This window comes from Miniopterus schreibersii, assembly GCF_964146895.1.
Source record: "Miniopterus schreibersii genome assembly, chromosome: 12".
NCBI classification, from domain to species: Eukaryota; Metazoa; Chordata; class Mammalia; order Chiroptera; family Miniopteridae; genus Miniopterus; species Miniopterus schreibersii.
Window position 1 is genome coordinate 33,603,868 of NC_138112.1, and position 13,625 is coordinate 33,617,492.

The window sequence follows — 13,625 nt, forward strand, 5'->3', positions numbered from 1 at the left end:
GGCCAGTCACCCTACCTCCCGTGCTATTGTGAGAATTAATGGAGAGGACTGTGGAAACACCACGTGGGTCTGGCCCCAAGCAAGCCTGTGGGAGTGTTGAGAAGGGAGGATCCGCACTTACCGGTCTGTGGGACGTGCCCATGGCTATATGCGTGATTGGGCCCGTGCGTGTGCTGCAGCCATGGGGTGGGGAACAGAAGCACGATCCTGGTTCCTCCACTGACCTCTGTGTGGCCCACTTCAGGACTGTAGATTTCTTCTCAGGGCCTCAGTCTCTTCATCAGTAAAAGGAGTGTCTGGTTGAGGTGTCTGTGAGGTTCCTCTGGGTATGAGGATCCATGAGCACACTTTAGGCAAGTAGAGGCCCAGCCTGGTGGGCAGATACAAGGAGAACAGAATTCAAACCAGGACCCAGCTGTCCTACCATAAGCTGGTCAGTGGGCCTCTCTAAAGCCTTAGCTCCTCACTGCACAAGGGGACCCTGGCCCTGCGGCCTTACGGGCTGCTGTTAGGTCAAGGCGGCAACAGCTGTGAACGAATGCTCCCAACTGAGCAGTGTTCTGCAGCCATGACTTAGGGTGCATGTATGTGTGACAGACTTGCATGGCTTTGTGCATGCTGTGTGGATGTCGGAGCTCAAAGTGCCCTGCGCAACAAGCGACCATGTACCTGTGTATGTCTGTGAATGTGTGTGCATGCTGCCTGTCTGTGCCTATGTGCATTTAAGTGTCTGTGTGAGTTGTGTATACACTTGTGTATACGTGGCCCTTGGTGTGTCTGCATGTATGCTGCTTTAGCTGTGTATGTTATGTGTCCAAGTATGTCTGTCTGGGCACCAGTCTGGGAGCAGTGGTGGATCTCTTTACATTGGTGTCTGTGTACACATTGTGTGTCTGCATGTGTGGTATCTGTCCAAGTGCATGCCTTGTACTTGTGTCGGTTGTATGTCAGGGCATGTCTGCATCCAGCCATGGCTCTCCTTATTCTTGAGCCCTCCAGAATGATAGTGTTGGGGGCCAGCCCCTGGCTGGCCCCGTGCCCATCTTCTGAGAAGGACTGAGGCAGCTCTGTTCTCAGATGACCCTGCTCAGGCCCCCAGGGCAGAACCTGGGGCTTCTGGAAGGGAGCTCTGGCTCCAAAGCTGACATACTGCAAATAAACAGACCACTGCACGCTGGGGTCCTCACCTCTCCCCAACCTTCTCCCATCACCTGGGAACAAGAGCTCCGAGGAGGAAGGCCAGTGCCCTTTTGGCTCCTGTGTTATACGCCTGGCAGGGGCTGGGCTGGTTTTCTTTGTCCTGGGAGGCTTTTGGCTCATTTATTCCACATTACCCCACTGCCTGCTGTGGGACAGATCCCACACCTGGAGCTTCCACTCATATTATCTCAACCACAGCCACTCTCTGAGATAGGAGTTATTTGCCCACTTTCTAGATGAGGAAACAGAGGCTCAGAGGGTGAAGTGGCTTGTTCATGCCAGCATCTGTCTGCCTCCTGATCTGAAGTGGTTACCCGGTGCTACAACAGCCAGAGAAATGGCAAAGGTCCTTGGAGTTTCCCAGAGGGGATGGTCTCAGGCGGCACACATCTTTCTCTTCTGCAAGCCAGGGTGAGGACAGATGAGGCCCTCAAAGCTGGCCCTCCTCTCATGAGGAGCCAGCCCAGTATTTGCATGGGGCTTCCGGGCACATGCCTAGGTGGAACCCCAGAGATGGGGTGGGGCCCCCACGTCATGACTTTCATGATGAGTCAGTGCCAGCTGGTCCTTATGAAGTCCCCTTATCTTCCCCTGCCAGCCTGAGACCACCCTCCAGTCCCTTTGGATGGTTCCCAGCAATGGGACACTCCTGGCATCTCTAGGGGATGGGGTTCTTGCAGTCATAGATGGGGCCATGGGGCTCCAGAAGGGCCAGGTGATCTGGACTTGTTTGGTTCTTCAGGCAGGTATAACTGGGGATGGGCTCCTTGGAAAAGTCCAAATACTTTAACCTGGCATTCAAAGCCCTACACATGCTGCCCTCACTTCATCTGCCCCCTACAACCCAGCTCTCTGGTTGTGACAGACTGCTTACTCTTCCTCAGGCCCCTCGTAATGCCACACCTTGCTCTCGCTGTTTTCTCTACCTAGATGACCTTATCCCTTTTTCAACATTTGGTGAACTCCTACACATCCTTCAAAGCCCACCTGAAAAGCTACCTCCTCCTGAAACCCTTTTCCAACTGCCCCTTATAATTTGTTGCCATGCCTGACTCTCACCTGATGGCAGCAACCTTATCTAGTTCATTCCTTCATTCCAATGTCCATGAAGAGGTGTGTGTGGGAGGGTGAATGCTTGTACAGGCTAGTGAACTAGGTAGCCCAAAGGCTAACTAGTGAACCATCTCTGCCCCTGAGGTCTCCTGCCTAGTTTCTTCTCTGCTATTCTCCACATCTGGGCTTGCTTAGTCTAATGCTTAGTTGGAATCCTGCATGCCAGGTGGGTCAGCTTGTGGCTTCCCTGGCTGCTTTCTCTCTCCTTGCTGCCACTCCTCCTGTTACTATGGACACTCCACCTCCAACCTCTGCACCAGCCTGGGTGCTCTTCTCCAGTCCCTATCCCTCCCACTGCATTCTGGATAACTCCTCCTCACCCTTCATACCTCTGCTCCTTTGCTGCCTCCTCCAGGAAGACTTCCCTGAAATCCTCCCTTCCACCCCCAAGTGCTGTGAGAGGAGCACCTCCCTCTCTGGCTCCTCAGCCTCCTGGCCACCCTGTCTAGCAGACTTCGGGCTTCCTGAGGGCAGGGCTGTGTCTAAGTCCTCTGTCTGTGACCCTGGTGGGAGAAGAAATATAACAAGGTAGGGGAGGTGGAGGAGGCCACTGTGGTGGCAGGTGAACCCCACTTTAAGGAGATTCACCTACATGAATGCATGAAAATCCAGGTGTGCTCAAAGACTGTTAGAGCTGCATCTATACTCTTACAGGGGGAGGGGGAGTGATGTAGAGCAGGAGGAAGGGGCCACACATGTACTGAGCGTGTTGTTGCATGTGCATTGTCTCAGGGAGCCGTCCTCAAAGCCCTAGGAAGTGGATGTCATTATCCCCATTGTTCCTGAGTTCACCTGGGGCAGTAGGACAGCAAGGCCTCAGTTCTTTCCCAAGGGCTTGCCATGCTGCCTCTTGTTCCTACTCTGTCCTGGCCTTGCTTGCACAACACTCCTGCTCTGGGTTTCCATGAGTCCTCAAGACTCTTCAGAAGTCCACTAGGGGGCAGGCAAGCTGTTCCAGAGAGAACCAGAAGCCCCTCTGGCAACCTGGAGATTCCTGGCCCCTCCTCAGCCTGCAGCCTCCCTGGGTTGGACTTCTCAGAGAGCTAGGATGGTGCTGCACTGAGTAATAGGTGGGGCCCCACCCCACAGAGAAGTCTTGCTTGAGGAATCTCCCTGACTACTAAAGGACAGTGAGAGGACAGCAGATCTCAGTGTCCTGTCCCCATCTAAAAGGCCTGGCCCAAGTAAGCATATGTCCGAGGTTTGTCCAGCCTCCAGTCACTTGCATTTCCTGTTAAATAGCACATAGGTAACACTGTGCCCTTCAATGCTATCCTGGATGTTGGCTCACATGGCATACACACCCCCTCCTAGGAGGCAGGTGTGACGGTCTCCACGCACAGACAGGAAGACGAGGCTCTTGCTGGCAGTTACCTTTCATTGCTGACTTAGATTTTCCTTCTGGGGTCCAGGCCCAGCCTGCCAAACACCTCCCCAATCACCCTGACTGTGCTCTGCCCTGGCCTTCCCGTAACCCTCTCCCCCACCCCCACAATCAATCCCCATGTCTGTCCCACCCACCACCATAGTCTCTGCCTTTGTCCAGGCCCCATCGCCTGGATCTTCAGTGACAGCACCGGCCTCCGTGCTGCTCTCCTGCCTCCACTCCCCAACCAGCTCGTGGCGTTCCTAGACTACCTGCAGCACAGACCTCGCCGTGTCACTTTCCTACTTAGCAGGCTCTCCACTGCTGATGGCCAGGGCCCCTTGTCATGATGCTCCTGCCAGCAGACCCTCTCCCCTCCGTCTCCCCTGACGCCTAGCCACTTCTTGTCCTCTCAAATTGCTCAGACCCCAGTGTCAACCTAGAGGATTTTTATTATAAAAATATTTCTATTAGCAGTGATAATAACCCCCCCAAGACCTGGAACCAGTCACCTTGAGACTGTATAACCTTCCCCTTACACCATTGTGTCCACGTGCAGAATCTTTCCAGCTTGAGGAACATGGGAATATCCACTCAGTGTATTTCAGGGATTGTCATTATGTTCGTGGCCTGGGGGAAGCTAAGCCATGGCGGCAGCCTTTGTTTCTCCGTGTGTCCATCTTGAGCCAACACTTAACACTTTGATACAGCCCTAAAATCAGACCCGACTTCCCTGTGTATCAACGAGAAATGGAGAGTTTGCTGGAGCTTTCCTGGGAACCAGAGAAGAGAGTGTATCATCCTGCATCGAGCAGCCAAGCTTCATGAACTCCTCCAAACCTCCTGGTTCCCTCCCTGCCACCACCCCTCTCCCTCCTCCTCCTCACCACTCCCTTGCCTCCCAACCCCCTCTTGTCCCAAGCCAGCCAGCACCCAGTCTCAGCTTCCAGTTTCATTGATACTTAAACAGAGAGCAACTGCAAGATCAATGTCAAGCCCAGGAGCCTTTTACAGGGCAGATTCAGGCCTTCCCAGGCTCAGGTCTTCAAGGCTCCCCCTGCAGGCAGCCTGCGGGAGGGTCTTTATTTCACTGAAAAGAAGGAACTGAAATGGATGGAATATCTGCCCTTTAATCCTCACTACACACATGTAAGGTAGACCGTATTCTCCCCATATTTTCAATGAAGCTGAGACTCCCAAATTACCCAGCAAGCCAATGGCAGAACTGGACCTTGACTCCAAAGCCCCCACCACGCACACCACCCTGGCTGCCTTGTCAGCCATTGCCACATACTACATGGAAAGAGGTGACGCACATGCAGCAACAGCCTCAGTCACCAGACACAAGGTGGGACCAGCCAAAGGAAATGGGGTGAGTTCTGGGGTGAAGTCTGGAGCAGCAGGCAGGCGAGGCCCGGGACCCTGGTAAAGCCAAGGCCAACAGCCAGGTGTCCGGCTGGCGGATGGAGGAGCTAAATAGAGCAGACCTCAGAGTGTGATGTGAACAGAGGCCAAGGTCATAACTTGCAGTGAAAGTAGGGCAGTGGGAGAGTGAAAGGCAGGAAAGCCAATTCCCCTGGCCATCCAGAGCCCTTTTAAAGAGCTGCTTCGGGCTTTCTCGGCACTGGAAAGGATGTCTCTAAGGTTACCCCTGTGGACACCCCAAGTGGAGAGTGGCTTTTTCAGTCTTGTGACCACAATCTCCACTCTGTATGAGAGCCTCATAAGTTATTTCCTACAGTGCTCACCTCTGGCAACTCTAAATGGAGAGAGAGACAGAGACAGAGAGAATGAGAGAGGAGAGGGAGTTTGACAGAGATAACTGAGCAGAGTTGGGAGAGAGCAGGAAGGAGAGGGGATGATGGAGGATGTATGTGGATGCATGATATGGAATCTGGCCCCCCTGAGTAGTGAAAGAGACAGGAAAATGGGAAATGTGACATGTGCTTGGACCCCCAGGGCCATCAAAGGGTTTTAAGCAGGGGAGTGACCTAGTCGAATCTGTGTTTGGAGAGACTCCATCTGGCCGCCATGTGGGGGATGAGCGGCTGGATGGATGAACAGGAAAGGGAGACCCTGGGGCAGGAAGTTCCCCTGGGGGGAGGGGGGGGAGAGAAAAGCCAAGGCCAAAGGGGGAGGGAGACCCAGGAGCTTCCACTTCAAAGATCAGGTGGAGGAAGAGAAGGAAGAGGGGGGCTAGCCCAAGGATCCAGGAGGAAATGCTGGAGAGATGGTAAGTGAACCAGTAGAAGGCATTACAGGTGCCAAGGAAGAGCACAGCTCAGGAAGGGGGAGGGAGCAGTTGTGAGGAATGCAGCCCAGTGACCAAGTGACCGAGGCAGCTGGGGTCAGAAGAGGGTCTATCCATTGTTGTTCTAGACGTGGAGGCCAGGGATGAGCTGGTTGAAATGATGGGGCTGGAAACACGTGGAGGAAGAAGTGAGGAGAGTGGAGGGAAGCAGAGACAGCAAGAGTAGGTGACAACCTTGACAGGTCTGGCTAGGAGAAGACAAGAGGGCAGGGCAGTAGCTGGCTGGGGACCTGGGAGGCCTAGAAGGGGTTTGTGAAATGGGAATGTCCATGCTGATGGGAGAGCCTGTAGGGAAAGGGGCTGCCCAGAAGCTTTTCCAAGAGGCAGCCCTGCCAGCAGGAAGCACAGCCCACTCCCAGGCCAGGCAGGCCCTGATGCAGGCAGAGGTGAGGTTGGTTTTAAGGGTCTGGTTCAGGCCTCAGACCCAGGTCTCCTGCCCCAGCACACAGGATAGAGGGAAGGCAAGCAGGCAGAAGCCACATAGCCCAGAAGAGGCCAGAGAGCAGCAGTCTGAAGGCTGAATACCCATTCCCAAGTTTCCAGACCTAAAGAAAGGGGCTGACTCAGGGGACAAAGCTAGGAGACAGGATCCAGCCCTCTGCGCCCTGGAGCCCCAGCCTAGCCTCTAGACTCCTGGGATTCTGAGCTCACAGCATCCCATCAAAATTAATCATGGGATCCCTGGGAGGCACAGTGGCCTGTCAAACCGTGCCCTTTCCCCTTCTTCCCCATCACACTCCAGGAAGTTAACCCTAGTGGAGCCTCTTGACTTCTATGTGGTGTGCTTCTGAGAAAATCAGAGTCACAGCAATGCAAGATCACAGCCTAGCTCCCATGGGCAAGAGCACCTGTGCACTTGTCTGTGCATGTACATGTCCACACACAGACATACACCCATCTGCGCACTGTGTCTGATGTGTGTGCACTGCGTTTGGGAGCCCGGCTGTTTTAAGTCTTCACTGTACATATGGATTTTGACTTGTGTTTGTTGGCAATGTGTGTGGAGTGTTTGTGACTGTGGCGTTTGGTGTCCCATATATATATATGGTGTCTTCCCAAAAATGTATACACACTTTAACAGCTGATAGCTCAATTTAACCCACTGGAATAAATAATTATTCAAAATGTGTATATATTTTTTGATACACCCTGTGTGCATATATATATATATATACACACACACATATAGTATATATGTGTACATATACTTATATATACATATATTTCTGTGTGTGTATATATATATATATATATATTCTGTGTGCACATCATGTATGTTGAATGTGCATGCTGTGTTGTGTGCTGCACCCATGCTGTATATATGAGAATTGAATATGTGAGGGCATGTGCATCTGTGTGTGGTCACTTTTGAGAGTGTTCCTGTGAGATGTTTGAAATGTCTGTGGATAGCACGTGTGCCTGCATGAAATTTTTGTGTGAGGTTGATGCCTGTTGTTTTCATGAACTGTGCCCCTGTGTGGCCTGTGTGTCTGAGGGTACATATGAAGGGTGTGTGTAAGTGTGTGTCTGTTGGAGGGAGTACACTTCTGCGGTGTACTGTGTCCATGGGGGAGCTTGTGTGTGTGTAGGGATGCCACGGGGGGAGCATGACAACCTAGCACAGCGGAGAGAGGCAGAGTTGCAGCTTCCACTTTGGCATCTCCTGGCTGTATGACCTGAGCTAGTTCCTGTCCCACTAAGGGCAGATTCCCCCAAAAGCTGGCATTTGACATCTTCTAGGAAGGCCATATGGTCAGGAGGAGGAGGGCAATGTGAGTGGGACATTGGGTCACAGTGGCCTGTGCCAAAGAGGATGGTCCCAGTGAGAGCTGGGTATGCCCAGGCCTCGGCTCCCCCGCCCACCCGTCCATCCTCTGGGGGCCCCACCTGTCCCTTGCAGAATGGGAATGCTGCCCACTCTCACTGCCCCTGAAAGGCAGTCACAGCAGGTCCCCTCCCCACATCCCCTGAGCACAGCCAGGGGAAGTTTCACAAACCACTTTATGCCCCTCCCTGAACTAAGCCAGCATGAAGAAGATAGAGCTGCTGCCAAAAACGCAAATAACCCGGCCGGGAATCACAGGCCCTGCCCGGTCGGGCGAGTACCATGGGTGGGCGGGCACTGGAAGCTCACTCTTGCCCAGTCAGCACGGCTCAGCTGCTGAGCATCCAGATTGAGGTTGGATTCCAGGCCAGGGCACATGCTCGGGTTGCAGGCTCTATCCCTGGTGAGGGGGACGTGCAGGAGGCAGAAGATCAATGACTCTCTCATCATTGATGTTTCTCTCTCTCTCTCTCTCTCTCTCTCTTCCTCTCTCTGAAATCAATAAAGATATATTAAAAAAAAGAAAAGAAAAAAAAAAGAAGCTTACTCTTCAAGTAGCCCTAGTTGCCCATCATTGCTCTACTTTACAGAGACAGAATGGGTTCAGAGAGGTGAGGTCACCAACTCAAAGTAACACAGCAGTGGCCAGTACAGTGAGGATGGGAACCCAGGTGGGTCTCTCTCTGAAACCTGGCTGCTTATCTCCATTAGCTGTGCCCTCCTCACGCCACTCAAGAGGGAGGAAAATACAATTCCTGGCAGTCTGTTTTAATACCCTTGGGGGTTCTTTCTGATACTCTCCAAAGTTTGAGAGGACCTGGGCTAGAACCCTGAGGAGCTTGCTGTGTGAACTGGGAGTAAGTACCTCATGTGAGGCAAGTGAAAGGAAGTAGGGTGGGGGAGGGGATTCTCTGGCACTTCAAGAGGTAACCATTATCTGTAGGGATCATCTGGGTACACATGAGTCTGTTTCTGAAAGCTCTACCAGCCCTCAGGGCTTTGACCACCCAGATGAAGACAGGAGCCTACAGCTTGCTGGGAGCTCAGCATAGCAAAGAATCTGAAGTTGGGAAGGATTGGGAAGTTGGGAAGGGACCTCCAGGGAACCTCTGGAGGCAAGGTACCTCCACCATGGGATGCCCTATCTGAGCCACAGCCATTATCCCCAAGGAAGCCTGGAGCTACTTCTGCTCTGGGACCACTGAGCTTGCAGTGATAGAGTCTCCCCAACTCAGTCCCCTCTCAGTCATTGTCTCCCATCACTGAGTGCTCCATCTGTCAACAGGTCCCTTCAGTCAAACTGACTTCCACATGAGGACCGTAATATCAATAATCATACTGACCCAACCCCTGCACCATTCAGGTTTTCACAGTGTCATCATCTCAACATCCCCCTGAAGTGGCAGAATGACTGCCCAGTTTTATAGATGAGAAACTGAGACTGCCTGCCAGAGGGAAATGAGTTGTCCCTTGTGGTGGCCTTCTTCTAATTAGCGCTGCCTTCAGAGGCACTCACATATCTGTTGCTGTCTCACACTGGGCTTGGCTCTGTAGCTGTTGTTAAAGTGAAGATAACATTTTATGACATCATGGGCCAACCAAAGCCCATACCAGTAACCCTGAATCATCAAGAAAATGGTATGTCAGGTTTAAACTTCAAATGGTTAAAATGGAGGAAAAAGTTGCGTGGCTCAAAGGGACAAACCTTCAGGTTCCCAGCAGCCTGGGCACTTGCAGAGAGTTGTGGTTTCATGGTCGGTGACACAGCCTAGTCAAGGTGTGGAACGGCTTCTGATCCTGCTTCACCCAGTCTCGAATTTTCTCACCTAATATCCCCTCTCTCCCTCGGGGCCTCTGGGAGCCTCCAGGCTCCTCAGCCTCGGTTCTCCTTGACCAGACTCAGAGCGAGAAGCCTCTGGTGTGGCAGCTGGGGCACATGGGCCTCACCAGCACCTGTTTCCCCTGCACTGGTCGCCCCGAGGACCCCAGTGAGGGGGTGACTTGTACCCTCAGTGAGAACAGAAAACCAGCCAAGCCAATTGCTGGACATGCACAAGGGCCTTGGAGTCAGAGGGCTTAGATGGGAATGGTTGCTGTGCCCTGCCCTTTCCCATCTGTTACCTATGTGAGTATGGATAAGTCACAGAATCCCTCTGAGCCTCGGTCCCTCTTCTATAAAAGACAGGCAATCATAGTCCCCTCTTCCTTGATGGCTGTGAGGAGATAATTCAAGTAAAGTCCCGGGCACCAGGCCCAGTCCTGCAAGCCCTCATTAATCCCATTTAACACTTGAGCTATTCTTCAGAGCAAGGGACGTACCACCAGTCCCCTTATAACTGTTTGTTTCCCAACCACCCAGTGTTGGCTTCTTGCCCACAAACTCCTTCCTACAGCTGACACCCAGCAACATTTGCTCTCCTTTCCTACTGACCCTCTGGGAGGTGGCCCATAGCTGGTATGGTCTGAGCCCAGTTTCCCTAGGGAGCAAGGGAGGGTGGGCAGAAAAACTGGGGAACCCAGGGTTCTGCCCCAAAAGACAGAGCCCCCAATAGGGACTGATGAGGGAACTTCCTGACTCCCAGGGCCCACAGAGGTGCTGGGCAGGGGCAAGGAGTGAGGGCAGCCACATCCTTGCACTGAGATCTGGACTGGGAGTCTGGAGACCTAGGTTCAATTCCTGGTTCCAAAGCTGTGTGATTTGGGCCAGTTACCTAACTTCTCTGAGCCTCAGTCTTTTAGTAATTAAGAATAAAGACACCTAACTGGAAGGCTGTCTGTGGCTGTCTTTATCCTAATTTGCCACATAAAATGAAGGACTGGCCCACAATGGGTATTCAGCAACAAGTAGTGGAAACTAAATTGGGGGTCCAGGGTGCCACCATCCTTCTTACTCCAGTTCTGCAGTTAGCAACTTGTCCAAGGTCACACAGGATATGCACATCATTGCCTTCCAGGGACCCTTCAGTTTCATTCTGACCTGAAATCCTCCCAGGGGGCCTTGAGCTTGACTTGGTGCCTGGAAGGGTTTTCTCACCTCAGGATGGTACTACTTAAGGACTCAGGAAAAGATGTGTCTCTTATTTTCACTGACAGATGCATGCAGAACTGGTAACATATCCACAAAAATACCAACACAGTGAAGACTGAGCTGCCCATTGATGGGCTGTCCAAGAGAACTCCCCATTCTTGGAGGTGTGTGAGCAGGAGCTAAGCAACACTGGATGGAAAGTTAGCCTTGGAGGCCTTTAAAGAACCTCACCTTTCACATGGTTGCCAAGCAAATCTCATCCTGCTCAAGTTTCAACTTTTCCTCCTTGGGATCAAGCTCAGACGCCCAGCCTGGCTGGGCGTGGCTCAGCTGTTGACCCTAGGCCTAGGATACAGGCAATCGGGGGTTCAATTCCCAGCCAGGGCACATGCCCGGGTTGTGGGCTCAATCAATGACTCTCTCATCATTGATGTTTCTATCTCTCTCTCTCCCTCTCTTTTCCTCTCTCTGAAATCAATAAAGATATATTTTTTAAAAAAAGATCAGATGCCCAAACTTGGCTTCAAGGCCTGTCATCCTATGCCCTCCTCTGCCTCCCATCTGGACTGGGAGCTCCACAAGGGTAAGTCCTGGACATTTTTATTCACCAGTTCTCTGGGGCCCACCAGAGAAGGGATCATGTTTACTGAGCAAGGACCATGGGCCAGGCCCTCAAAGAGCTACTTTACACACATTTTGCATTTGATCTTCACAGCAAGCCAGGACGTCAGGTGCTATTATTAGCGTCACTTTGCAGATCAGCAAACTGAGGTCAGAAAGATCAAGTAACCTGCCAAAAGTCACACAGCAACATGAGTGCTGAAGAAGTGAAGAGATGAAGGAAGGTGCTGAGCACGTGGAGTTCCCATCTTAGAGTCCCCTGGTCCCAAGAGGCATCTGCAGCAGGTGGGCACACTTGGTTGTTATCTGTATAACTCTTGGGGAGCCCCATCTGGGCACTGAGTGAGGTGGAACCCCATGAACTAACTAACCACAACCACAGCCTTTGGGGTTGTGTGGGGAGGCAGGCCGTTCTCCCCAGCCCACCATGGCCCCAGCCCTGCCCTACTCCAGCCTGTCAGAGCTGTGTGCCAGCCCAGCATTTGCTGCTTGGCAACAGCTCAGGAAAGGGTGAGGCAGTGCTCAGCTGGCCTGGGGGGGGGGGGTCGGGTCAGGTGGGAGAGCTGGGAACTGCCTGAATGCAACTCAGCCATGTTCTGCCCATGTTGGAGCGCTGCTGGCTATCACTTCCTGGACGCTGGTCCCTTGGATAAGGATCTGGAAAAGCCTGCAGGGTATAGCAGAGGTATCACCAATTACCGTCAAAGACCGTGAGAAGTTACCTAACACCCACTGGGTGCAGGCCCCAGGCTCGGTCCACTACACTTAGTTCTGGCACCAACCTTGAGAAGTAGCTACTATCTTCCCCACTTTACAGACAGGGAAACTGAGGTTGCATTTCACCAGGTGAGCCCTAGAGCCCAGACAGAGAGTTGGGATCACCAGCTGGGACCTCCATGAGCATAGATCTGAGGCCTCAGGTGGCTGGGAGGGAAGGTGGAGGTCTGGACACCCTGCCCACATCCTGCAACCTTCCCAGCCATGTCTTCATTGCAGTTTAGGCCCCTCGTTAAGAAAGCTTTCCCTGATCTCCTCTGAGGCTAGGTCACGCCCTGGGCTACCTGCTATCATAGTTTGTCTTCTCTGGCTATCCCCATCTGCGCAGGCCCAACCCCACAGTGAGCCTGATGGGAGAAAGGAAAGGCAGGGGCCATCTAGCATTCAGGGACCCCAGCTGTACCCGGATTTACCACAAACTCTGGGTGGTTAGTTTCCCATCTGGAAAATGGGGTACCTGTGCCACTCTTATCAGGGAAGAGAATCACTGTGGAAGAAGAATTCCTTTCTACCTTGGGAACCAGGACCCGGAGGAAAGCCCCGACCCTCCTCCCTCAAACACCCCATCCTCCAGCCCACACCCAGCAGGGCATCACTGTAAAGTGATTTGGTAATTTGGTAGGGCCGAGGCATCTAGAAGAGGGGGTGGCTTGGGGGAAGATTTGCCTCAGTCTCTGATGTAAAAGACAGTAACACCACCATGCTACTTTGCACAGCATTTAAAAACAACCTGAGCGAAATGGTGCCTGCACAGGGGCACTCCGATTGGCCTGGGTTTAGCTTTGTGGACAAACTGGGTTCAAATCCCTGTCTCTTATGAGCTGTATGACTTTGGCTATGTCATTTAACCTTTCTGAGATTCGGTTTCCCCAAATATAAATGAGGATCTTACCAATCTCAGACCTTCGGTTTTTATTTATATTCACTGTCCCCATCCCCAACCTCAGTTCCTCCATCTGCAAACTGGAAACTTTGATGGCACCGGTTCACAGCGCTGCTTAAGGGTCGGTGACAGGTCTGGATACCAGAGCACATTCAGAGGAGGTGACTTGCCTGGACTGTCCAGGGGACGGCCGCGGTGTGGGGAATCCCCTGGGCGGCCGCCCCAGGGCCAGTGAAGGGTCATTTCCTCCCGCGTCCAAACCTGCGGCCCTTCCCCTGCTCGCCCCCCGCCGGCCCCCTTCCCTCTAAGTTCGGCGGCGCCGGCGGCGGTGACATCGGGGCCAGGCCGGATTTCCCCTGCGGACCCGAGGCTCCGAGAGCCAGCCGTCCCTCCGCACCCGCGGGGCCACCAGCCGCACGCGCGGCGGCGCGGGGCCTGCCTCGCTCCCCCCGGGCTTCCTCGGGGACCCTTCTCCCTCCCGCCCTTCCCTCCCGCCCCCTG